The sequence below is a fragment of the Aphelocoma coerulescens genome, chromosome 3 (assembly GCF_041296385.1).
Source record: "Aphelocoma coerulescens isolate FSJ_1873_10779 chromosome 3, UR_Acoe_1.0, whole genome shotgun sequence".
In the NCBI taxonomy this organism is placed as follows: Eukaryota; Metazoa; Chordata; class Aves; order Passeriformes; family Corvidae; genus Aphelocoma; species Aphelocoma coerulescens.
Window position 1 is genome coordinate 64643642 of NC_091016.1, and position 26614 is coordinate 64670255.

Below are 26614 nucleotides of genomic sequence, written 5' to 3' on the forward strand. Positions count from 1 at the left end.
ATGTCATACAGGAGAACAGAGAGAGCAAGGTGCTGACTGCCTGGCCCTGCCTGCACTCCTTACACCAGACCCTTCCACAACCACTTCAAAGATTTGAACTTGGGAGAAGGCCACAGCCAAGTCCTTTTTTAAGGACATTAAGAGTAGTTCACTCAGAAGACAACTCTTCATGTATTTGAGCACCCCACCTTCCAAAGAGGGTTATCTTCCCACCAGCCCAGCCCATCTAACAGGTGCTCCAGCAGATGCCAGCACCAGAGGGGCAAACCTGGGAGGGAACCCCTTTCCTGCAGATGCTCCAATGGCTCCTGGCTGCTATCTGGTGATCCAGGCAGGCCCTGGCACCAGCTGCAGCTCCAGCAGGAACCCCACCCGGGACCACTGCTCCTCCCTGACACACCCGATACTGCACAGCCTGTCTCCAAATGCTCCATTATCTTAACCAAAAATGTCTGAATGCATTTTCATGTGGAAACTCTACAGCAGCACAACGTCCAAAAGCCACATTCTCCTCCTCGGAAGTGCAAGGTGGGAGATTTGATTTGCAGAAGTCAAGTACAGAAATGTAAGTCCCATCATCCAATTAAACAGGTAATGTATTACAACTTTTTGTAACTTCATTCATTTACCATCTTCCTTTCTTTAGCCAGCAATATCCCCACTGTGTATTTACAAATTAAGTTGCTGATTTTAGGTGATAAGCTCCTCTGAACATGTGATACATTCCCGATCTTCACCAGAAAAACAACAGCTCCATCCTGTATTTTTCATATTGGTGCAATTGTGAAGCAAAACAAAATCCACATTTTTCTATTTGGCTGGAAAGCATGACTTATAAATAGTCACAGAATAAAACATAATGATGAAAGCAGGTGTGGAAAAAAATAATGAGCTTTGAGAGTGGCTCAAACAGTTTTCTTAAATAAGCAGCAATTCATTTACATTTCTTCACCATGTGCAAATCATTATTTTTGTGTTGTTAGTCTTATTTTTTCCTTTCAGTGTATTTTTTTTTCAGGCACACATGAGGAAAGTTGAAATGACACTACAACTAAAAAGATATAGCCACTAAACAGTATGAACCAGCAATTTTTAAACAAAAGTAAAATAATCTTTCATTTGTTAAAATGTTCAAATACAATCATTCTTTAATAAATATTGTTGGAACTTTCACAGAATTACTTTGTTCGGTTATTTAAAAAGAAGACATAGACAATTTGAAGAAATAAAAAAGGAAGGACAAACCTCTTTGGAAAAAGGGAACAAAAGTAAAATGAAGAATATTCTTTCTGTATATAAAAGGCTTGTATAAAGAGATTTTGCATCAGCTCTTGGTCAGCCTCAACAAGAAGACATAAGAAATCAATCAGCTTGATTTTCAGAGAGGAAACTTTTGTAAAAATGTCAAGGAAAGCTTTCTAAGTATAAGGACAGCTAAGGCTAAGCTACTTGAGGAAGGTTAAGCATACAGACAAATTAGCAAAAAACAGCAATGTGGGAGGAAAATGACCTTATTATCCCTTACAATGGTCCTAAAAGCCTCCAGTAACTGATGTGCCAAAATGAAACAAGAAATGATTGTTGCAAGTGTCAGCAGGTTGGATTAATTTTTACCTGAAATAGGCAAAAGCAATATTTTCCATATAAATAATGCACAGTTTAAAACTAATGGCTTTGAAACTTTTTAATATTGTATTTGCTTTAAAATAGCCTTCTCAGATTTAGACTACATTTTGGGAAAATTCACAGTATAAATTTTCCATGCACTCCTTGCAGAAGTGTTTGGAATGAACATCCGCTAGCTGACAGTAGAGTTGTGCATTTATATATGAACTGATCTTCACGACAAAGATAGTTTTCTTAGGACATTTTGTTACTTCTTGCCAAAAACTAAGCTACCACTTCACAGTGTAACACTCACTCTTTTCTTTCTACAGTCTAGACAGAAGCAGTGACTCTGTAACTAAGGTTTCCAAATCCTGACATTTATAAAACCTCGGTATTAAAATTTCACAACATTTTAACTAATGAAATGGTTCTGACCAATACTGTTAAAAACCCCATTTGTTGCAGGAGGCAACATTCAGCAATACAATCAGATTGGCATCTCTGTCCCAGGAGAGCAAATCTTCCTCAAAGTTGCCAAGGTCAGGGGGAGAAAGAAAAAAATAAAAAAGCAGTGAATGAGTGCTGACCCAGATCCCTTTGATGGTGGTAAAATCCCCACAGTGTTCAGTGATGCCAAGACTTTGTCTAGGGAAATTATTACAGTTTTCTGCTATGGTAACTAGTTAAAAAAATCAGGCTGTTTACTGCAGAATGCCACCTGCTACTGCTTGGTAAAGTACATCCAAACAATCACATAGGGCATATTACCACAACAAATGGGAGTTTTCATTTACAAACTGAGAAGCGCTGGTTTGCTGAAGTGGTATCCTTATCCCCAGTCAAAGGCAGGGGGAAAGACAAGGAGAAGAGAGATGGGTACATGGACAAGAGAGCTTCTCCAGGCAGAATGATGGCCAAGGGGTGGATGGGGCTCAACTCCCCCAAGCACTATTGCTGCATCTTCTCCTATAAGCTGTGTAATTAATTCAGCAGGAAAGGATTTCATGTGGTGCATTGTCTGTCAAAACACATGCAGAAAAGCAGAAGCTGGTAAAGTACCACATACTGCTTATTTCAGCACATTCTGTGAGGTTCACATAGTGAACATGGAAGGGGACGCAGCGGGCCAGGCTCACTGGTCCAGTTAGGAGAACCAGCCTCCAGCACTGACCAACAGCAGCAGAAGCAAAACAGGGTTTGGGGGGAATTGCAGCAATACAGCAGTCATGAAGTGGTCTATCAAGGACTGAAGTATTTTGGTTTTTCAACAAAAAGATGGGAACTAATGTTTCTTTAGGTGTCGGGGTCCCTCCCCCTGCCATGTAGCCCTGGGAGAGGGGCCCTGGGGAGGAGACACGGGGTTTCCCTGCCCTGGTCAGCCTCATTCCCCATTGGTTGTTTTGTGCTCCCCTGCGCGGGCAAGGACCCTCGGGTCCCGTGATTGAGCAGTTCCTCGGCAGATCCCGGCCATGCGGCTGGAGAAATAAACATCTCTGAAACATCCATAATCGGTCCATACATATTTCTTTTCCATGGCCTCCTTGTTTGATACATCGTGTTACAGTACCCCCACTGTAGCATTTAGGAGGAAAAAAAATTTGGTCACACAATCTGTGTTACTCAGGAAATCAAACTAGATGATCAAAGGGATCCCTTCTGGCCTCAAAATATATTGATTTTTAAAATATTGTCATTCTTTCTGGTTTTCCCCATGAAGTCCAAGGAACTTAGGAAACCCACCCTTCATCTCCTGCATCTTACAATACATCTTTCTTTACTGATTCTACAAAAGACTTGGAAATCAAATATCTTTTCATTTCCAACTTCTGGGAATAATCAAAACTTGTTCAACACTATGGCTTTTATTCCAACACACATAAATAGCTTCTTGACTTGCACAAAACCTGAAACCACTTTAATCAATCAGCTATATATAGTCTGGATAAATACTGAGTCTGAGATACTGGGTAAAAAGCCAATCCTGTGCTATTTGCTAATACTTTGATCTAATTTCACATTATTTTAAGAAGAAATGAAAAATATTCTGGTGAGGACAAAGGCAACAGTAAAAAAATTACAGCATGTAAAAGCTAGAAAATACGTACATTAGCTAAAAATTCAACTTGTTCCAAAAGCATTTCAAAAGACAGAAATACATATAGAGTTATCACAAAATAAGACAAAAATGTCCATAAATTTGTTATTTTGTTACTCCCAGAGGAATTCACTCTTGTTTTTCCAGAAACCTACCACTATATAAAGTATATTTAATAGCATTAGTAGACAGCACTACAGTCTCATTGTGTGTATAACGCACTGCTCCATTTTCTATGGAAGCATTATGGCACAGGTGATTTATGCCTGTGCCACAGAAAGGGCTATTCTGTAGAAATATCACAGGAAATGACACACGGGAAATAAACCAACACAGACATCGTACAATCATTTCCTAAGCTCTAGCACAGCAATCTGCTGAGCTCCTGAAACAACCCAGATGCTGCTGACGCAAGGAATGAACAAGCACCAAAAAGGCCTCCCTCTTCCCAGGCTTCTGGGTCCCAAGAGGAGAAAAGGATGAACGAGGCAACAAGGTATGGAATAGTTGGTTATTTGTGACCTGGAAATATGCTTTATTGGGTACTAGCTGCTCAGTCCTGTCATGGTTCATCTACAGTGGGTATGGACAGATGGGGGGGACCTGCAACGGCTGTGAAAACAAGAAAACTGAAGATTAGTATGTGGTGAAGGCTCAAGCAACAGCCGGGGAAAAGAAGGTCATGTAGATGCCAAGTTGCAATAAACCTCCTGCCAAAGCTTTCTCTTCTTCCTCCCTTATGATAGGGGGCTTATAAGAAAAATGAAAATAGACTTTTTAGCAGGTCCTGCAGTGACAGGACAAGGAGTAATAGTTTTAACCTAAAGAACAGCAGATTCAGACTAGATATAAAGAAGAAATTTCCTATGATGAGGGTGGTGAAACACTGGATTGCCCAGAGAGGTGGTAGATGCCCCATCCCTGGCAACATTCAAGGCCAGGCTTGGATGGAGTTCTGAGCAACTTGATCTAGTTGAAGATGTCCCTGCTCATTGCAGGGGGGTGGCCTTTTAAGGGTGATCTTCAAAGACCTCTTCCAACCCAAACATTTCCATCATTCTGTGATTCTATGAACTAACCCTAGCACAATTCACATAACAAACATCCTGTTAGCATGTGTTATTCTGCTAAGGCTCAAAAGCATCTGTTCCCTTCCCACAAGCTCCAACTGTGTCAGGTAATGGATAGAGCAAAAATTCAGTTCCTGTCCTCAAGAGCACTTATTATTCATGTTACAGCAAGATATCAACAGATGCAAAGAAATAATTGTGTTTCAGTCAGGTTTGCCAACGTGCAACAGAAGACCACATCCTGGAAACCAGATGAACTCAATAACATTTTAACATGAATTTTATTAAGCAATGCTAGGACATATCTCATGAGGGTTTAACTGAATGCACATTATAGAAAACTGCTTTTCATCCAAGTAAAATTTACCAGTTAAAAATATCCAGAAAATGAAGAAATAGCTCAGCACACTATTTCATTATTATTTAATATTCTACTATTCCCACCCACCCTTAATAATACAGCCTTTTAATGGAAAATAATATAGATGAAAGTCACATATGCAGATCTCTATACAGTATATTAAAAATATATCGGATATTGGTGTCATACACTAAGAATCTATGAGGCATCCCTAGACTATTATTTTCTATGGAAAATAGAGCAGAACTATTCTATACTAATTTGAATACACGGGAGTCTACACAAGCGGATTACACTGACTTCAAATGTAATTATTTCTTGTAATTCTTTTTTTTATCCACTAGAGGAATTAGCAGGGCTGGTTCAAGACTGCAGTCGGGAGAACATCTATATCATTCCACAACACTTTTATTTTTTTTTAGACAGATGTTTTCCTCCAAAGTTTTCATGTCCAATTTTACCATTAAGTTCAGTGAAGTCACACAGCTGGTGAATACCTAAAGCATGTCAGCTAAGCAGAAAATAAATAATACTTGTTTTATTACTTATGTATAACTTAGAAGTCAAGGTAGTGTTAAGTTTTCTCTTAAGTTAGTCTGCCAGTAAAAACACCCTTTCCTGAAGACCAAAAAAAAAAAAAAAAAAAAGAAAAGGAAGTTTTGAGAAAAATCAGTACAAAATTTGCTATAATTACATGAAACTTCCCACTGCAAAAATAAATATGATTTTCTTAAGGTAACTGAAGAAGGATACTTACACTCTTGCCTTCAAATCAAGTTATTGTAAAATACAAAGATGCTGTATTAATGCTCAAACCACCTCAAAACACTGTAAGTGAACTCTTGGTCCCATTAAAGCTGATGTCAAACTTCCTGCTAACATCAATAGCAACAGAATTTTATCTATTGTGCCAACTCAGAAAGCAGAAAAGGCTTTGAGATGGAAAACTAAAGCAATAAATAAGATTGCTTTAATTACTACTTCTGATGTCTTCAACCATGCAATTTCTGGCCCTCCCCCTGCTACGCCAACAAGCTGAGGGTTCAATGCTTGGGTAGTTGATTTATCACTCCCCGTGACAGTTTTGGACATTGCCCTTCCCACTGTTTCATGGCCAGCAAAACACAACACAGCAGCTCTTGCACCAGTTGCATTTTAATAGTGTAGGAAAAGATCATTAAAACTCAGCTTTGCAGCGACTCAGTCAAGAGTACTGCACTTCCTAAAACCGGGGTGGGTTTGGTAGTTTTTTGTTTGGTTGGTTGTTTTTTTGGTTATTTTTTAAAGGCTTGAGGTAAGTTCCTCAGTGATCAGTGTGCACGGGATCTTGCAGGAACGTGGGTGGCACCATTTGGCTCTGGTCCCAAGCCAAAGGGTGTTTTGCAACTATATTGTCACCTCTTCAGATATGCTGCGGAGACTTCAAAGGAACAGCATTTCTGGAAATCACATGGCTCGGTAAGTCCAACAGGAGAAATATACCTAAAGGCCAAATATCTTTCATAAGACACTGGACTCCAGTGGCAGCTGTTATTTATACACAAACTACCCACTCTGGGCAACCTAAACAGCAGCTGTATCCGTGTATGAAGAGCAGAGCTTTCACGTGAGGCCTCAATGAATAAGCTGAGGCAACACTTACTGGCCCAGCCACCTGAAAACCAACTTCTGCAGGAAGTTATTTCTGTAGAAATCTCTACCAGATTAGCGTCACTACAGGGAATTGTAGTGAACTCCAGTACTAGTGAATTATATGCATTAGGTTTTCCTTTTTTTTAAAAAAAAAGTACTTTATATTAATTTTATAAAAACTTCATATTTGGCACACCTGTTCTGATCAATTCCATTAATAATTATTTTTTCAATGCCAAGAACAGGCAGACAGAACAGTGATTAAAATTTCAGTTCACACAAATGTATGCAACATTAGCACTGGACTAAGCACCAAGTTTGGTTGCAACAGCAAATACAAAGAGGCAACATTTTCTTAAATGTTATCATTTAGAGCAATGAAATCTCCCACAATTTTCTTTTTGATATTGTCCACAACGCTCATATAAGACATCTAAAGTGTGCAAGGCACAAGCATGCAAAGAAGAAATACTGACTCAGTTTTGAAGTGAGGATTCTCAATATCCACTACCCATGATTTTCTTTTCTGGATCTCCAGTTTCCAAGACCATTTTGCTATCCTATTTAATATTATCCTGCACTACACAGTCAATGATTTTAAAATGTCATTCTCCAATATGAATGTACAACATGGTTTTCAAGAGCCTACTCTATATACAAATTTGGCTGAGGATTGTAGGGAATATTTGATGTATGTAATTTCAAGAAAAAAAAGAGACCTCTCTGATATATTAGGGTAGAAGACATACACCAGTAGATCACACTTCAAGATTTACAGGACACAGGAATGTGGAGCACAAATGACAGTCCATTCTCTATCAGGGATGTACATCTCTCAGTAAAGAGCAGCAGCTGTGAGAACATTGAGCAAGGATATCCACAGACTGCTGATGACAGTGCTAAGGTTCAGATGGGAGAACAAGCATCTATCCAGACTAACAGTGACCTCAGTTAAATGCCTCTCAGAGAAATATAAACACAAATACTCCTTCTGCTCCTGTGCTTAAACACAGAGCACCACTCTTTCTGCTGAAGGCCTGGCCATACAGACCAGGAAAACCCTGGGGTAATGCTTACAGCGTATCAGCTGCACTCCCGACACATACCTTGCCCCTGCCACCTCGTGTGATAGCAGGGGAGGATGGGCTCTCCAGAATGATGGATGAGCTACATCCCGCTGCCTGCTGAGTGAGAGCAGACACATTGCTAATTATCCCAGTGGGGTCACGGGTCAGCACCCTGTGTGCTCCCCTGGGAAGTAGTGTTCCCCCTTCCCATGGTACCATGGTCCACAGACCATGGTCCCAACAGCTCCACAGGGAAATGGTGACATTTTGATCCTTTCATCCCAGCAGTCTATCAGCAGTGCCAGCTTGAAGAGGTGTCAAACTGGATACACGTAACAGAGACAGCTGCCCTGTGGATGGAGGGTAGCATCCTTAAACTTTGTCATGCACACCTAACATTTAGTGTCATCTTTAGTAAGGCTGGAGATCCTTGCTGATGGTGTAGACCAGCTGTGGATGTGCCTGTACGTGTGTAGGCCATGGTGCATGAGGTTGTGACAGAGAACACCAAAGAAATGGGGAAAGCAACGTACAACTAGGAAATAAGGGTAGGCAGTAACTACAGATAGCTGGCTTTGGATACAGTAATATTATCTTACCTTGAAGCCTTAAGGGCCTTATAGATTTCTTATAGGATAATACTGCAAAAAATGCATACATCAGATTGATTTTCTTAGGAAATCAGTTTCTTAGGAAATTACTGAGTTTATCCACTGTTGTCTGTCAATAAGAAATTGTTTCCTGGATACAGAGCTTAACAGCAGGCCACAAGACTTCCATCAGTACACCAATGTTTTCTTCTGCTTCCTCAGCCTGTTTTGAACATTTCCTCTTGTACACTACACCTGAACAGGCACAGGGGGCTTGCCCAAATAGCCACAGAGTTTCTTTCTGCAATGTCCCTGCTTCATTTTTGTATGAAGGCTGAATGCACACTGTCAGTACCAACATTTTATGTTACTGAAAAAGTTTTTAAGATTACTCCATTCCATAGTTTTCATCAAGATACTGGTGGGTCTTCTTCTTCTCACATTTGATTTGCTTCCTGATCATTCCATCACAAACTTGGTGGGGCTTTTTTCCTTCTCAGTCTACAAACTTGTTCGGCATTTTCTCATGCAATCAACCACATGAGTAACACTTTCACTTGCAAAGGAGATAAATAACCAGGCCTTGCTTTTAATTACATTAACCAGGGAACAATTTGTTGCAAAAGTCTACAGATGGAGTGCTGCCCCCTCTCCAGGCATTCTCTAGGCTGGTAAATCAGTGCAGGGCCTTGTAGGGTATCAATGCCTTCCTCATGAGATTAGCTTTTAATCCAGCGCTATTTCCCCAAACATACTTTGCTGGAATACTTCAGGAAGTCCAAGCAATTACTAACACTAACACAACCTGCACAACTCTGCCTGTATGGGTGGCTGCTGTAACAAAATTCAGCTACAAAAATGCAGGAACAATCAAACTTGTTACTGCGATTCACAGCGTAATTTCAGGTCGAAAAGCTGAACAGATGGCATTTGTGAGCTTTATTCAATATCTTGGGCTTTTTAATTAGATTCCTGTTCTTGTCAGTCTGCTGGTTTACAGCAGGAGACCCCAGATTTCAAAGTAACCTTAGGAATCCCATTGCTCTGTCTGATAGAAACCACTATGCCAGGAAACTGCTGCAGGCACAGCTCCTGCTGCTTCCACCACAGGAACTCATCAGCAGGTAATTAAAAGAACCGAATTAAAGGGATAGTCCAAAAATGCAGCTACGCCTTAGCCAAAATGCAAATTAGAGCTTTAATGCACCACACTGCTTTATAATTTTAGGATGCTCTTGGTATGTTTATCATTAGGAATCTGTATGCCATAATTTTCTCCTACATGCCTTCACGTGGTTCTCAAATTTACCTTCTGCCCCTGACAAACTCACCCTGGATTTTCACTGCTTTTTGGAAAGCTGCATGTGGGCACAATGAAACAAAATGAAACAAAACATACCTACTGCTAAAAAGCTTAAGAACTTGAAAGGGAATAAACGGCGCATCCCCTCCCAAAGCACTGAAACGTGGCAAAAAGCACCAGCAGGCTCCAATGGTTGTGGGACCAAATGCCCCAACAGACAGTAGCATCATTAAATTTTAGAATCAGGTTCAATACTTCCTTTTATCAACACAGATCAAACAAAACCAATCAAACAAACAAAAAATACCCCAAAAAATGCACAAGCTCCCAGCAGATTGACTAATACAGCCAATTAGGACTTTTATGAGTGCTGCAGTGCATAAAATCTCAGTGACACTTTTAACCTATGGCAATAAAGAATGGCACAACACACTGGAATATAGTAAATCTAATTGTATCAACCAATGGCACAAGTTCACAGCTGTCCTTTTATCAAAATCAGTTAGAAGTTGACTATTTTTGAGTTGTTTGTTTGTATTACTTTACCTTTTTGAGGAGGGAAACTCCAGTAGTTGAAAGACCTTCTAGACCTGTTATAATCTTGTTCAGCAGAACACTGACCACGCCTCCAAATCCATTTTCATTTTATAATATATCCTGAATGTATAAGCTAGTATTAAAACTAGCCTGTTTTAGGGAAGAAGTGACCAAATATTCTGCTAGCCAAATAATGGCAAATGCAGAGCTCGTGCATATGTTTGTGCATCAGTGCCCTAAATCCCTTGCATGTGGCAAAACTCTAAGTTGTTACAAAATGTAGCACTGCTCCATTATGCACTGTTTAAAGAGATGAGTGGGTTACTAAGTAAACTGAATACACACATACTAATTTTCAAGTGTTTGAATACTATATAACAATCAGCTCTTATAGTCACCTGCCTGGTATGTGTCCATCAGGGAAAAAAACCCTGTAACTCTGCAACAGATTCTCCTTGTTTATTCAGCACAATTTTGCCCCGACATATTTTGTCAGGAAAGAAAAGCAATTCTGTCCTAGCATGGAATGAGACCGAATCCCTCTGAAACTGCATCCCTTGCCAGTGGATCTGATTGCATTGGACAAACTCCTGGGAAATGAGAATGAACAGGATGCGTTGAGGTCTAACCATTTTCCTTCCCTGTGATGCACAAACTGCCCATAGCCCTAAACTTCCTAAAAGGTGGCTTTGTCAGGGTTGTGCAATGGATTCCTGCTACGAAGTCCAAACAAGTCTGGATTTTGTGATAACTAGTAGCATATATGGTGTAGATAGCACAGTATTAACAACGTGAAGTTTCTTCTATTAATAACAGCAAACAATACTGAAGCAATTAAAAATAATGAAAAGCTGAATAAATGCTCTCATCACCTGTTTACAAAACATCAAGATTAAGTCTTTTAAAATCTCTAAAACAACCCCTTTACTTCAGATGACAAAATTAAACAGGATGCAGGAAACTTGCCCTATCATAAGCTAAGCTGCATCAGGTCTTTCAAACTCTCAACCAAAGCACCTCCCTCTCTCTCTCATGTGCCATTCACAACATTTCTATCTACAGCAGACAGACTCCTGATGATCTCTGGAATTAAACTGCAACGCCACTCTGTCCTTTAGGTGAGACATCGGGAGCAGGGCTCTCTTTGCTGATAATTTTCTGTCTAATTCTGGAACAATGCGCTCTACACCAGAAACTGCTCATGCCTTCCCTCTGATAAATTTACCACATCATAACACTCTTGTGAGCTAAGCAGAAAAAAGCCCAAACCCCCCCCTTTCCCTGCTAAGTATAGAAAACTGTGTCTCTGCTGTTTACAGATTTGGAGGCTTGTCTGGACCGAAGTTTCGTAAATACAACCTATTTTGAAGTCATGGGCATTAAAATTTGGATTAATGCCTTGAAAGAAACAGTTCACATAGCCTACATTTCCCTCTGTGCTGATGTTCTCTATTGGTTGATTCTAAAGCCTCAAAAACACCCAACCAATACAAAACATTAAGACTCAGGGACCAAAACAAATTTTAACCTGGTTCTATCTGGCTCTTGGCCTATAATGTTTCATAATGCAATTTACCCACTCAGAAACAAACAAACCAACAAAATACAAACAAACAAACCTTGCATAATTTATTTGCGCTCTAAATGTCTTCTTTCCCTCTGCATCATGAGTGAAAGCACAGAGAGGGGGTGAGGTGTCCTTGTGGCTTCAAGAGCTGAAAAACTTCTTGCTGGAAGTTCCTATTTTTGTAGTGCTGGCAATCTGAAAAAAAAAAAAATTGTTTTGTTAACACTTGTATCCCTAGATACAGAAAACAGAAATAAGGTTTGTTCTGAACCACTGCCAACTACATCATTAACCTCTCCTATGAACAAGGCAACAGCTCTCATGCAAAAAAAGCAACTAGAAACATCTCCAATCAATTCATACCTCACTTATGCATTCTGCACTGACTGCTCACAGCTAAAAACTTCTTTCTACGTACAAATGGAAAATAATAGAAACCAGTAAAACAACACATTACAACCATGTGCTTCAAGAAGAGCTGTTGCTAAGCTGTCCAGGTTTCCATCTAGGAAGCACTCAACCAGGAAAGGTGGCTTTAAACAGGCAAGCACCATCACAGTCCTTCTCTACAGTGGTGGCACTAACCACGAACTGTGCCTGTACCACAACAGGATTGCTTGTTTCCATGTGTTCATATTTAAAGCTGCTATCAAATCCCAGCCAGGACTTCTGCAAAATATCTGCACATCAGTTACAAAGATCGCCCATGGAAGATCTTGCACCAACCAAGCCAGGCTCTGAAAAGCCAGACACTGCTTTTGGGGAGACCAATATGGAGCAACCAGCTACTCTTGTGCCCATGTTGCCTGAAAATGCTAAGACTGACACCATCCTCAGTGTATGTGCACTGAACAAGTAGAGTGGCTAACTGAGCTCCCAAAAGCTGGCAAGGAGAACTTCATGCTCTACAAAGTCTGTCATTTTCATTCTGCAAAGTGTCAGACTGTATTATAATATTTTCTCTGATGTTCCAATTGGCACAGCTGATTTTAAACAGCTTCTTCACGGCACACAGCACCTTGTCATAAAAATATCTTAATTTCTACAACAGTTAAGCTGACATACAACAGAATTAAAACTAACACAAGAATCTTATGATACTCATGCTTCCAAAGGCAGTGGAGTTAGAGCAAAGTCCTAAACTGACTTCACTGAAAATGAAGTCTGTTCCATTAAATAAAATGCAAACAAAATAGCAAATAATACAAGCTGCATAACTACCATACAAAATGCACAAATTAACAGTGGGCCAGCAAAGTAAAACGCACTATCAGGTTGCAAGTTACACCCAAGAGGAAACATGACTAATAAAATGTAACTAAGAGAATGTAATTACTAATTCTTAGTTGTTACACAAAAAACTACTTGTTAAGTTCCAAATACAATACACAGACCTACTCTGCTGGTGGGGAAAGGTGTGTATGTATCTACCCAGAACATTTAGAGCACAGATCACAAAAGCCTTCCTAATCATGGCTATAAGAGACACAGAGCCAAGCGCTGCAGGACAAGGCTGCAAGTGCCATGATTATGGCATCCAGATAACACTGTCGTGACCATGTGTCACAGATACCATCTTTCCCAAAGTTCATAGCACTGCTACCATGCCCAACCTTTATTTTTTGTCATACTTCCTTTTCCTACACAATGGCACAGCATGGATCCACTTCTCAAAGCCACACAGGGCTTCCTTCACCATGGGCCCAGTTCCTGAGCACCAGCAACTAAAACTCAAAAGACTAGGGCAATAGCTTGCTCTCATCTGCAAAATCCCTGAACTGAAAAGCACCCTTCTTCTTCTCCTCATGTTCCAGCTCACTGAAGAGTGCAGCTCGAACATTTTTCTTCCCCGCTGGAACCACATTTCCAGCTCTTCACAGACATGGCTTCTTTACTAATGGTTTGATAGACATGAAATGACACCTAGTACACAGCTAAATGCAACACCTGTGTCAGGATGTATGTGTCATTTCAACAATGCAGAGTTAAACTCTGCCCTCATGGGCAAACCTGACCTTCCTGGATTTTTGCTGGCCCATAACTACAGGGGAATGCAGCTGGCTGTTAGCTGATACAGCCAGGGTGACCTCACAGTACTCAATCATCACAGATTTGTAAATGTACAGCTAAAACATTTCTATCTGCACTGGAACAGGCAGAAACAAGAACGCAACATTTATAGCAGGCAGATGGTATACTACTTTTGATACAAAAGAACCAGTTTATGGCAAAGTATTACAAGAGCTCCCTACCAGGCAGGTCTTACTTGAATATTCATTAAGGATGATACCCTGCTCTGTTTGAAGACAACTTCCTGGCCAGGATAGAAGGCCAAGTTTTTTGAAGTGCTTCCAGCACTCCCAGTTAGCGACCTCTTAGGGAGGTCACAATGCTCCCCCTCAAGCAGCCCATCAAACATTGAAGGAAGTTTGCCATAGTGAATACAAACTTCCCAGCAATGCTCTGCCAGATCTGCAATACCTGTCTCCCCAGATCTGCACAGTTTTGAATAATAAGGCTTAACATAAGAAAAATCTATAAGGTAGAATATTGTTCCATACATACAGATCTTTACACATTTAAGTGTCTTTTTCTAGCAGTCTAGGAGGAAACAGGCATCTTACACCAGTGATCTTAAAACATGCCTCTCTTTTTCCTTTCCCCAAAATGTCTTTATTAACAACAATTCCCACCAAACTTCTACCGAGGGCAAAGCACTTCCTAAGGAATCAATTTGAAAAAAACCCAATCTTTCACGTGTCAAAAAAAAAAAAAAAAAAAAAAAAAAAAAAAAAAAAAAAAAAAAAAAAAAAAGTAGTACTTAAAAGAGAAAGTTACAGTCACATAAACCTCACACATCCCAGACTGGGATTTTTGCTTCCTGCAAACTAACAAGGACAAAAGTCCCGTGCACTAAACATGGCACGTGCAACACCTAGACTCTGTCATTTATTTAAGGACAGGTAGGCATAGCTGTGAAAATCTTAACAGCACAGATTAGGCAGTATGTGCTATGGTAACAACTTTGGTTTGTCATTCATCTTGTACTCACATTTTCATTTTCCTGCTGAACAGGGGGGTACACAAAAATAAACACCAGCAAATGTCTATCAGGCATGGCACTGAAGCAAAGTCCTTAGTACAAAGCTACCATGGGCCCTTCCAGCTCTACTGTAAACAAAGACTGAATTACATTATACACACAATAGCAACACTTAAGTCACAGATGTAGTTCCTCAGCTGTCATCTGGGAAGGGCTGTACAAACTCAGGGCAGGTGCCGTCTGCACAAGCAGGGAGCAAACACTGACTGATGAGTTTTTTGGGATTTTTTGCTGGGTTGCCAGACATCATCGTTATAAACTATAGCCCCTGGTTAAAGCCAGTGTACAATGATGAGGTGCTGCGCAATTCCAGAAGACAACTCTACAGACACCTCCATTCCCTTGAGCTGTGGTATACCATCTGTGTGGAAAAGGAGGTATGAGCTGCTACCAAACCTCAACAGGTCTTTCAAGACAGGAGCAGAGAAGTGACGCTTGTTATTCATGTGGTTCCCCCGAGGGTTAGCCACTGGTAGCTAAACCAAGTACAGCACAGTGCCCTCCTATAAAATGCACTGCAAATAGGTCTATAGGATACACATCCAGACCTTGCCTTGTCAATCATGAGAGAGAGAGGTTTTAACTTCTTCTGTGACATCTGTGTTCAACCAGTGACTAGCTCGTGGCAGCTGTTGCAGCTGTCTCTAGCAGTCCATCAGTTTGCTGGACATGGTTTCCTTGGGTTGCCATCCCTCCCCTTTCCCCTACAGAAATTTGGGGATAGTCTGCAGATCAGATGTAATACCATGGAAAGCTGCTCCTGCTTACAGATAACAAACAAACAAAAAATCCCACCACTTTTTCAGCCCCGTTGAACAACTCTAAATGCACCACTTGTCATACTGGACACAACAGAGTATATTCATACATTCAGCATATAACCAACTCCTGGGAGCCCAGGCTGCCCAGTGGCACACTGAGCTTCAGCTCTGCTCATGGGCAGCAAATCCTCTGGTCCTTGGGAAGGAAGCACTGACTGAGCACCTCCATTCAGCCTGTCCACAAAGGCAGGGCCGTGCCACAGCATGCAGCTTTGCCCAGAAGGCAGAAACTGCCTGCACAAGGAAAGCTGGACCTCACTTCCCTGTGGTGGGTGTTTGTTTCAGGAAATTTCCCATTCCCAAGCGGAGTTTCAGGATCTACCCTGCTCTGTCAGATGCAGAACAGAGCCAAGCAGATATGTATGTCTGGGATGACCCAAAGCATTTCTTTCCCCACCTTTCTTGCTATTTTCAAAACATATTTCTGAAAGCGCTTGAATTTTTTTTCTTATTTTTGTTGATGATTTACATTTCAGAGGCAACACATGAACAAAAGTTCTGACCTTTTTCCTAACCTTTGACTGATCCTATGAGAGAAAGGAACATCTTGTTAACACTACTTTCCCTTAATTCACTGATTCTACACAAAACTAATGATCATCCTCTAAATCCTCTAACTCTCTACTCAGCAGATTAATTAGAAAGATGATCATTGATTAATGCACTTGAGTTACCTGAAGAAGGTGTGACTGAACACAGATCACTCAACCCCAGAGAAATGTACATTAATTAGTTCTGCACTGAACTGCTTTCCTCTTTATTCAACTTCAAATGAAGGAGCAAAACCCCACAACATAGCAACAGAACACCAAATTTTCCATCTTAAACTTCTGAGATACTTTTAATTTTACTTTATTCTTTAGGGAGTCTCACATTTTCTTGCCTTGAATTTCATAGTCATCTACCTTTTTTTAAATTATTGTAATTTTACAAAATAAACACACCAAGCCTAGAGGTTCAATACACATTCGCAAAGCTCTGCCAAAGACCTGCAGTCTTGAATTAGTTGGCTCGGGCAAGGAGGTAGGAATGACACTGATACTCGATGGGAATGTGCACAGCATTAAGTGCATACCACAACTGAAACCAGGTATACTCCCATCCAGCCAGCAGTTTCAGCATCCCCACCTAGGAAGACATTCCCTAGAAAGGGAGAACATTATTTAAAGGTTTCCTCACTCTTTTTTAAGATCCCACCAAAACTCCTCTAGCCACAGGCTGATCTACAGCCTGATCATGAGACTTTTAGCCCTGAAAAGCAGGTAAGCCTTCCTTGACTGTATCTCTGCACTGTAAGTCACACTGCCCTTGGTCTGGAAAAGCTCATGCTTCACCTGCCCTTAGAGCCACGATTCTGTCTGCAGATGTTCTGAACAGCCTCAAGGACTGGCTAACTTTTCTCTTTCCATGAAAATCCCCTCCTCGTCTCTATAAATTATTAGAAATCATTCCCATATCATGACTTTCTCCTTGCCCACTGCCCTGTGACCAGGGTGGACACCATTTCCTTACCACAGGTTGAGTGATAAAAGCCCCAGGTGATTTCAAGCAAATAATCCTCCTGCTGCTCTGTCTCCCTTTGTTCAGGAAGGTCTCCTGAAAAGTGGCAGGTAGAGTGATGACTCAGCTTTAGGAGCAATCTAATCCTTCTCCTGGTCACCAGAAAGTGACACTAGGAAGACAGACATGGGGCAGACCAGACAACCAGGCTAGGCAGAGGGGGAAGAGCAGAGCTTTCTCTTCCATGTCCTAAATTACATGCTTCATATAATCCCTTCTCCCATGCATGCTTCTTTGCATACTTGGCATTATTTATTCACTTTCAAAGCACAAGCCACCACACAGAATACAACACAGCCCCACAGACTCCTGGTACATGGTTAGAAAGGATTTTTCCCTTGGCCTCTGTCAACTTAATACATAATCAATACATGGCTCCAGAAAAAGTCAAGCAAGAAAGCTGATGCTGCATTTTAAGGTTTACATTTAAAATTTACATTTTTAAGAAAACTGATGCATAGCATTTTAAGAACCTCCAGAAGCAATCTACTGCAAATCCCTTCACTTCTGTCGTTATCCCTGGTGGTGGAAAGGCTTTTTCTCAAATGGTTTATTTCAAAGTTATTTCATCATCAACTATGGAGAAAAGAAAATAAGCCTGTGTTATTGCAAAGGACTAGGAGCAGTTACCAAATCTTACTGAGGCTTCTGATGGTTTTGCCAACACTGATAGATCAGTTCAATGATACAGTTTTAAAAACTGGATGACTGATAGGGAAGGGACACAGAAATGCCAGAATTGAGCCTGATCTATGTGAGGTCCATCACAAAACCACAGCTTTCTAGTGCTAAAGGGATTAGAGCTGCATAGAGCACAAGCGATAGATGCATAAACCCCATCACCAGCTTGGGACTCTCAATTTCAAAACATTTTTGCAGTGAGGCAACTTAAGAAAAATAAACATTCCGAGCCAGGCAGAGATCAGTCATAAACCTTTTCTGAAAGGGAGATGAACTCTCTTATTGTTATTTAAAGCAACACTATAAATCAGGCCAGATCTATATAAAGCAACACTATGGGCTTAAAGCAACAGTGGCATTATTCTGTCAGAGCTCAGGCTGAACACCCCAGGAAAGACAGACAATATCTGGTAATCTTCAGGGCCAAAAAAGAAGATAGTCCAAAAAAACCCAACTAACCCAAAGTAAAAAGTAACAAAACACACAAACAAACAAAAAACCCCTCCCCAATAAAAAAAAAACCCTTCAAAAGAACTGAAAACTGAAAAAAGATGGGGATTTCTGTGAAATTCTGCATGAAGCGAACAAAAACCAGCAAAAAAGCTGCATATATAGAAAGGTAAGCCTCATATTTTTTGTAAAGCTACCAACATTATCAACAGCTCATTGTTCACATTTGGTGATAGGTACCATATTTAACACTTAGATATCTACATTTTACAGATCACATGCAGGGATATATGCTTCAGAAAATACTCTATTATCTTACATTTTCCCAAGTATTTCTTTTTCCCTCTTCCAGAACAGTCATCTCGTAAAAATTTTTGGACCTTACATCATGCACAAGAAAATAGCCTAGTATTTTAATTCTGCATTTACATCAGGACATTCATAATTGATCAAAAGCAACAGAAATGGTGGGAAAAAATAGCTTCAAAGTATTAACCTGAAATATAGACTCAAGTTCAGTCTCTTTTGTTTAAGTGTTTTGAAAAAAATTCAGCACATCAAGATAAACATTAAAGTGAAACACTGGAGCCCTTCCTTCTCACTTCAGCACCCAAACTCCCTGGGTCACCCACCATTAATTCCATCTGACAGGCAGACAAACCTATAATTTGTCACACTGATTAACTCTTATCTACAATTTTATAACACAGGATCCCGAACTGCTTAATTGTTTTAGATAACTCTAACAACCCTTATGTTTTTCTTCAAAATAAAGAGACTGAAGTTGTCGCAGATGACAACATTTCCACTCACACAACTTTTAATTAGTGGCATTTTTGTTGGGAGCATGCTTTGAGATGGGCAGTCGTAGTGTTAAGGGACAATCTACACAGACTATCCTAATTATCTGAAGAGGCTGAAAATGCTAAATAGTGTATCACAAATACTGCAAGGACATCCATGGCAACATGCACCTTTGGATGTGAAATGTGAACGCATGCTTGAAGGGCAGCAAAATATTTTTCTTTATCATGGTTAGCAAAACAAATTAGCAGAAAGATTGTAAGAACAACCCAGTCATTTACACTCTGCAAACAATTACCTATTTGCTGCAATCCTGATCTACTTCTTGGCCAGCACTAGAGGCTGGAAAGTGCTTCTCTCTTCCTTTCCACCTTACTTGTGTAAATATAAATTTTCCCTTTCAGAAAAGCTCCTGTTGCCTCTCAGAGATCATGACTGAGAAGGCAAAGATCTAAAGCACTTCTCACTATTTTGTGTTTTCTGAGCAAGATTAATATTTTAAAAGGGCTTGAGATAGGGAGAAGCAAGACTTCTCAATGTCCTTATAAATTATAAATAATTTTCTTGCGAGATCAAGAAAATGGGAGGAGGTAAAGCAAACTCCATGAAGCCTTTAGACTCTGGCTATAGCAATGCTGATATATCAGCAGCAACTTCATTCCCACCCTGCAGAAAGACTAAGACATAACCTTAGTCTTGCCATCACCCTCAAGTCATCAACCTGTGTTATCCTGATTTATTAAACAGCTTGAAGATATCATGCATTAGATTCTTAGTTTTGTTGGTTTATTGCAGCCTTCATAAAATTCCCCAGTAGTATTTTTATGCTTAGCTGTTTTTAAACAAAATAGATACATCCATCCCCTCTATAGAAGTTATGATTCCAACAGTTGCTCCTTTAAAGTAACAAAGAATTATCAGTACAATCCTATAGAGTCTCCGGCAACCTGGGAGAAAAAAAGGTAGAAGACAGAAGTTCTTTATTGAACCTTGTTCCCAAACTTTGGGCATCACACCTCTCAACTCTGGCACCCCTGAGAGCAGTGTAAGGACTAAAGCATAAATTTTACTCTCAGCTTCATTGGAATTAACTGTATGAATGATGCCTAGTAAAACAGTAGCAATTTTTCAATTATTGCCTCAAGTATGCCTTGGCATAAAGCTTTACTGAATTTGGAAGACTATTAAACACCCAGATACCTTTTGCTCCAACAAAGCAGAGGTAGCAGGAATCACGGACCTACCCAGCTGGGTGTTCAGTACCACCCATCATAATCATCACCCCAGGCACAGACAGAGGCTGGTGAGGTTGAAGCCCTTTTTATAACGTGGGAGTTTTCAGTGATTGTATCAGCAAACCTTTAACCTGCTCTTGCGAGCACGTGCAGGTAACAATTTTCACCAATTCTGGTGGGTTGGTAGATCTGTATTAATTTCAACTGGGCTGCAAAAAGCACCCTGACTCCTCCCTGAAGGTATAACAACGCTTTGAAGGAATGATTGGCTAAATAAAGTTGACAAATCTCTCTAAATTTTTGTAATGCATTCTTTTAAAAACAGTTGGAGTTCTTCTGTTGAAAATCTTTCCAAGAGGTTTCTGCCTGAAGCAAGAAAAACACTCTGGAAATTTTTTGTCTGAATGACTGAAGGCTGGCCAGAACTAAACAGGTGAAAATATGATGTTAGAATATGTGAGGCATACTTAAGGGTGCTCCTACTACCTCTATCAACCATATTTTATATAAAATACAATGTAATGCAGTTGGAAATGTAAAGACTTTAAAACCCTAATGGCCTGCCCTTTCTGCTGTTGTTCCTTCAGTATTTTAAACAGCAGAAGGCTGGATTACTGCAATTTTCGCAATATAAAGTATAAAACATCCAGAGTCTGTGCTGAAAATCCCTCTCTTGGGATCTGAGGCCAGGAAGGGACCACCTGGTTCAGCCAGTCCTGCTACAAGCAGCCAGGCACTGCAGGCATCTGGTCACATAATCCATCAGTCCACATCACAACTCACAAAACACTTCATGAGATCTGAATGAAACCTGCAGCCTTCAGAAGGGGACCAAGGCCAGAGATACAAAGCGTACAAGAGAGCAAGAGGGACTGAAGACCTCACAAAGGTCCCATCACAACATGAGATTTTCTGTACTAAAGAGCACAGCTCTACTGCCAAACCCCATTATCCATGGAGCAAAGACAGACAAAAAATTAACCTGCTAGCTCCTAAAAAGGTATTTTGAAACAAATTATATACAACTCATATCATAAATCATAGAGGTCCTTTGCCAACCAACCACATCCCTCAGGGTTCCTAAACCAGTGCACGCTACACCACCCCTGGGCATAACAGAGTCACATCCAAAAGAAAACACTGAGCAAAATCCCCTCTGGATATAACCCTCTCCACTGTGCACATGGAGAGGCTGGAAGACTAAGCTCCTAATTTAGGCACCTCAGTAGGTTGCTTGCCTAAGGTAAAATAAATCTGAGCCACAGAGTATCTCTTCTACTTCTTTTTGAGCAACAAAAAAAAAAGGAGAAAGAAACAAAAAGGAAGAAACTGGTTTTAGTAAGGAAAATGTAGTTTAGGAGGCTGAGACCCTGTTAAAAACTTAAAGTTATAATGAATTCCAGGATTCATTCAAGTACTCCATTCTTAAAAAACACTCTAATGAAAGGCTTACATATGAAATTTAGTAGTAATAACTTTGGGGTCAAATCCATAATGATTTGTTTGGCAAAGCTTTCACTGACGACACTTAAATGTGATTTCAGTGGGTGTTCTGCCTGAGAAAGGGCTTCGAGACTGGCCCACACTCTGTATATTTAAGTCACCTCAGCCCCAGCATTATACAGCGCCAACCAGACACAAACCCCAGCATTATTTAAACCATTTGCACACCAGAGCCTCCAATTGTGGGGTGCAAAAGCCAGCAGGAAGCATTGATCATTCCTTTAGCAGCAAAAAAAATGCCATCTTTTTTACTTGGCTTTCTTATGATATCATTTACCTTCTGTAATAGCAGTTGCTTTTTTTAAAATATGGATTTGCACAGTATTCAATTTGCCAGTTTCCCCATATAGATGTAAATTTACTGAAATAGCTGTTCACAAAATCCAAAGCCCAAGGGTGGAGTCCTAAAAATAAATATATGTAGTTTAAGTTCTTTTATATCCACACATGATAAGAAATCTGGTTCTATTCTGGTGAGCCATAAAAGGGGAAGAATGGTAAAACCACAAACAGGGAAATGCAAAATAAAAATCCGTATCTTTTGCTCTACCCTCTCAAATTTGCATGGATACTTCAATGCAACCATTTGGCTCACTCTTTCAAATGTTGGTTTTTCAAAGTATTTAGCCATATAAACTACCCTTTTGTTTCTGTTGGCTTCAAATGTTACTAGGCTCATGAATTCTTCCTTACGTCTTATTATTCAAAAAAATACAGCCAACACTGCCTTTATGGAGCAAGAAAAAACTGAGTATCATTTTCCAGTTAACTCTTCTGGATCTGCATGAAAGTGAAATCAGCAACAGCAATTTTAAGCCAGGTTTTCTAACCACTGCACCTAATCACTACCTTTTGAAGTATTTTATTTCCCAAGCAGTACCACAGAAAAATCTCTGCAATCACAACACAAACTCAAGTCACAAGAGTGGCAGAGCATATGCTCAAAAAACTTATAATAGTCTAGGTACCCAAAAAACCCAAGAAGCAGCAGTAGGTGAGATTTACTGCCCTGCTGAATGCCACAACCCCAGAAATATTTCAAATAAAAAGCAGTCCCTTAATTTGAAGGATTTACACTAAGACAGACCTGATCTCCCACTTTCCAAATGCAAGTATTTCAGTGAATGTAATCGTCAATGGCACATTATCATAAAAGGAAATTTTATAATTGTCACCTTCTTAATCTTTCAAGTATTCAGTCTTTTATCAGGCTTCTATAATCTGGGATATCAGTGACTACACAAGCAATTTGTCTGCACTTCCATATTTTCCACTTATTCCATCTCACACTCCAATTGCCAGCAAGTTAATGACTTCACAGACAACAGCTGTCAGTCACTACCCTTTCAACAACTCCAAGAAAAGGCTTTTTCAAACACCAGCCACTCTAGAAGGGATAAAGAAAAAGCAAAACTGAGGTCTACCCCCTTAAATACCACATGTACACAATTTGCAGGTCTTTCCCTTCATTTACCAGGACCTTTCCTCCTGTTGTGTTCTTCAGGACCAGAGGAGCCAGCCAGGAGGAACTCCAGATGACTCCAAAGAGAAACATATTTTCCCTTGCAAGCATCTAAGTTTCTCCACCCGAGCTGAGGAATGAACTCCACAACACAGCAGTGAAAATGTGCACGCTGCTATTTTTCTCAAGAAGCGCTGCCCATCCCAACAATTTCTGGATGAAAAAACAGTATTCAAACAACAAAACCATAAGCTTATGAGTTGAATCTTCAGTCAGAGAAACAAGATTTCTTCCAACTTTAAGGAATGTGACAATAACAGCAAATCTAACCCTGCTTGATAAGCGACAGGCAATTCTCCATATAAGGTGAAAAATGTGCTAGTGTAGCTCATGCAACACTGCTAATTCCCTCCCTGTTCTTAATATTCAAGAACATAAATGAACATATAAATCAATTTTGTAAGTAAACCTTTTGCTTACTTGCAGCTATAAACCATCTAGACCCTGCTCGGCACATAAAGAATTTTGAACTTAACTATTTAATTCCTTTTAAACACTTGGTATTCATATCATAGCAGTGCATAAATTAATATGAATGTGAGAGGTTCCACCCCCATTCGATTCCTGAATTCCCTTTATACTTTACCATTCCCCAGTCAACTTGTGCCTTCCAGCCCCTGACTAATAATGCTGCTGATGGCAGGCCAGGAAAGCAGCCAGGGGAGGGCGAGAAGGGGTTGAGGGCTGGGTGAAGCCCAGCAGCCTCACACAACCACCACTCACAGTCCTTCTGCAAGTCCCCAGGCTGATGAGTGGTGGAAGCACCAGGATATCGGCACAGGACCGCTGCTACTACTGCTAAGAACTTTTATCTCGGCTCTGATTGTCCCACAATCCCTACGTAATAGCAACAGAAACACAAGCATGTACCTAGTTGTGCACTGCAAGAAGATTGCAGGCATCACTCATTAAGAGACTGATGAAAAGACCTCCATTGATTTTGATGAGCTCTACATCAGAATGTAAGCCCAGAGGAAAGCTACTTTATATGATCCCTTCCCTAAAAGCAAGTTGGAACATCTGCAAAAGATGTATCAGTCCTGGTACTGAAATTTGCTTTGTTTTGTAGTTAGTCCCACATCCCAACCCCTCCCACACCCCCCTTCACTGTTTTTTTACACATTATTAGTTATTTTAATGGTCTGACAAACTTCCCGATGAACCCTCTGGATGGGTTTTTTCCTCAGGAATGATGTACCAATGACCAATAGGGCAAAAAAGACAGGAAATTCAGAACAAGATCCTGGAGGTCTTTTGAAAACCATTCAAAACTAATGGGATTATCAGGGGACAAAAAAACATCCTAAAATCTTGTTGGAAATGGTGAGAGGGGAAAAAAAAAGGATTAATATAATTAAGCTATTAAAAAAAAAACAAAACCCCCGAAGTTCATTAACTAGTCTGGAGGAGTTGAACTCTAGAAGTCAGTGACTTGTATGAGAGGCACAGAGGGGAAGTTTCCACACACACTGCACATATACATATCAAACGTGGGCAGGAACAGTAGGAAAAGGAGCTCACTATTTTCTTGATCTTTAACAAGAAGACACGGGAAAGTTTGACTAATTTAGCCACAGAAATTTCAGAAAAATCAGATGATAGCCTCAGCTTGCCAGTCTTCCTAGTTTATCCATATTCAGCCATCTTGTAATACCCCCAAGGCAAGAAAACGTAACACGATGTGCTAAGAAGGCACCATAGACCAATTAACTGCTATCAAAAATGTAGGCTTCTGTTAGTCAGAGATTCTGTTTTGCTGACTTTTTTTGCATATCATCATCTATTGCATTACCATGTAAAGTAGCATAGCCCATGAAAAACTGAGTCAGCAAATTATAATAATGATATGCATCTGAATTTAGAACTTGAATTAAACTGTTTACTGTGTTCTGTAACAGAAAAAAAAAATCAGGAGAATTAACTCTAAACATTATTTAATTCTTACCAGAATGACCCTTTAAAGCATGTTTACAGTCATTCACATCTAAGACTCTCATTTCCTGGAAACTTATCTAATCTAAATTCCATATGGAAGATTTTAGTGGTATATAAAGTTGCATACAAATTAACCACACTCCAATTCATTCAGATGAAATAAAACTGTAAATTTAATCGTGATGAAACTAGAGCTGTCAAATTATATCTGAACTAACAACAAAAAGTTTAGACCTTTTTGTACAAATTTAGTTTTAAAGGACCTATTATAAAGCCTTAATTCAGAGGATAACTCTGATGTGGCTTAGTACAAGCATACTTCTAGTTGACTTGCTTTGCATTCAGGGAATGCAAAAGGGAATGTCTATTATCTATGTGATAGCAAAGACCTCACATGGCTAAACCACGAACTTGGGAGCTTTTCAGGTTTAGCGCTTAAAGCTTCTGAGATTATGGCTCCTTATCCAAAACCAGTTCAGAAAGCATGGCAGGAACCAGGATAAGACATAGTAGAGAGAACTTTAGTATATCTTTACAGACATGGCTTCTCCATAAACTTCCTATGAACTTTTGAAAACACCATTTAATCATTCCTATCTTTTCTCTGCAAAACTATACATATACATATATACTCAAAAAAGTGTGTACCTCAATAATACATACAAGAATAAATAAAATAATATGCATAATTATTATAACATGCCAATAATGAATGGAAAAAATTTAAACCAATAATGAGTAATTATGAACAATAGTCTGTACCATAATACTAAGCACAATATGGCAAACAATGTATTATAGATTCAGTTTCTACAAACAACCTCAACTACAATAATTCTACGAAGAAATTCATAAGGATGAAAGAAAAAAGCCAACAACAAAACATAAAAGTTCCCCATGAAAAGGTCTTTGTCTGAGGAAGATAACTGCACAATAAGAACTTCCTATTTCAAGAGGATATAGAGAATACAAGTGAACAAAAAGTTAATGTCAAGCTCTCATCCTGAGATCCAAAATGAGTTAACTCCACATAGCTGCCCGAAGTATTTACCAAACAAGTTTTATTTGGGAGAGTGTCTTCCCTATAACACACAAGTCCCACTGAAATGCAAAATGCTGCAAGAAATAAAAACAACATCACCATGTGGGCCAGAGAAAATAAAGCACTGT

At 39.8% G+C, this 26614-nt stretch overlaps 1 protein-coding gene across 1 annotated transcript in view; it reads right to left on the reverse strand.

Annotated features, from left to right (window-relative positions):
- TIAM2 (TIAM Rac1 associated GEF 2) overlaps nucleotides 1-26614 on the reverse strand; it is a 168201-nt gene that overhangs the window by 125770 nt on the left and 15817 nt on the right. The window contains exon 2 of the mRNA XM_069010622.1: nucleotides 11883-12025. The gene's annotated coding sequence lies outside the window, so the exon portion shown is untranslated. The remainder of the gene's footprint in view (nucleotides 1-11882; nucleotides 12026-26614) is intronic.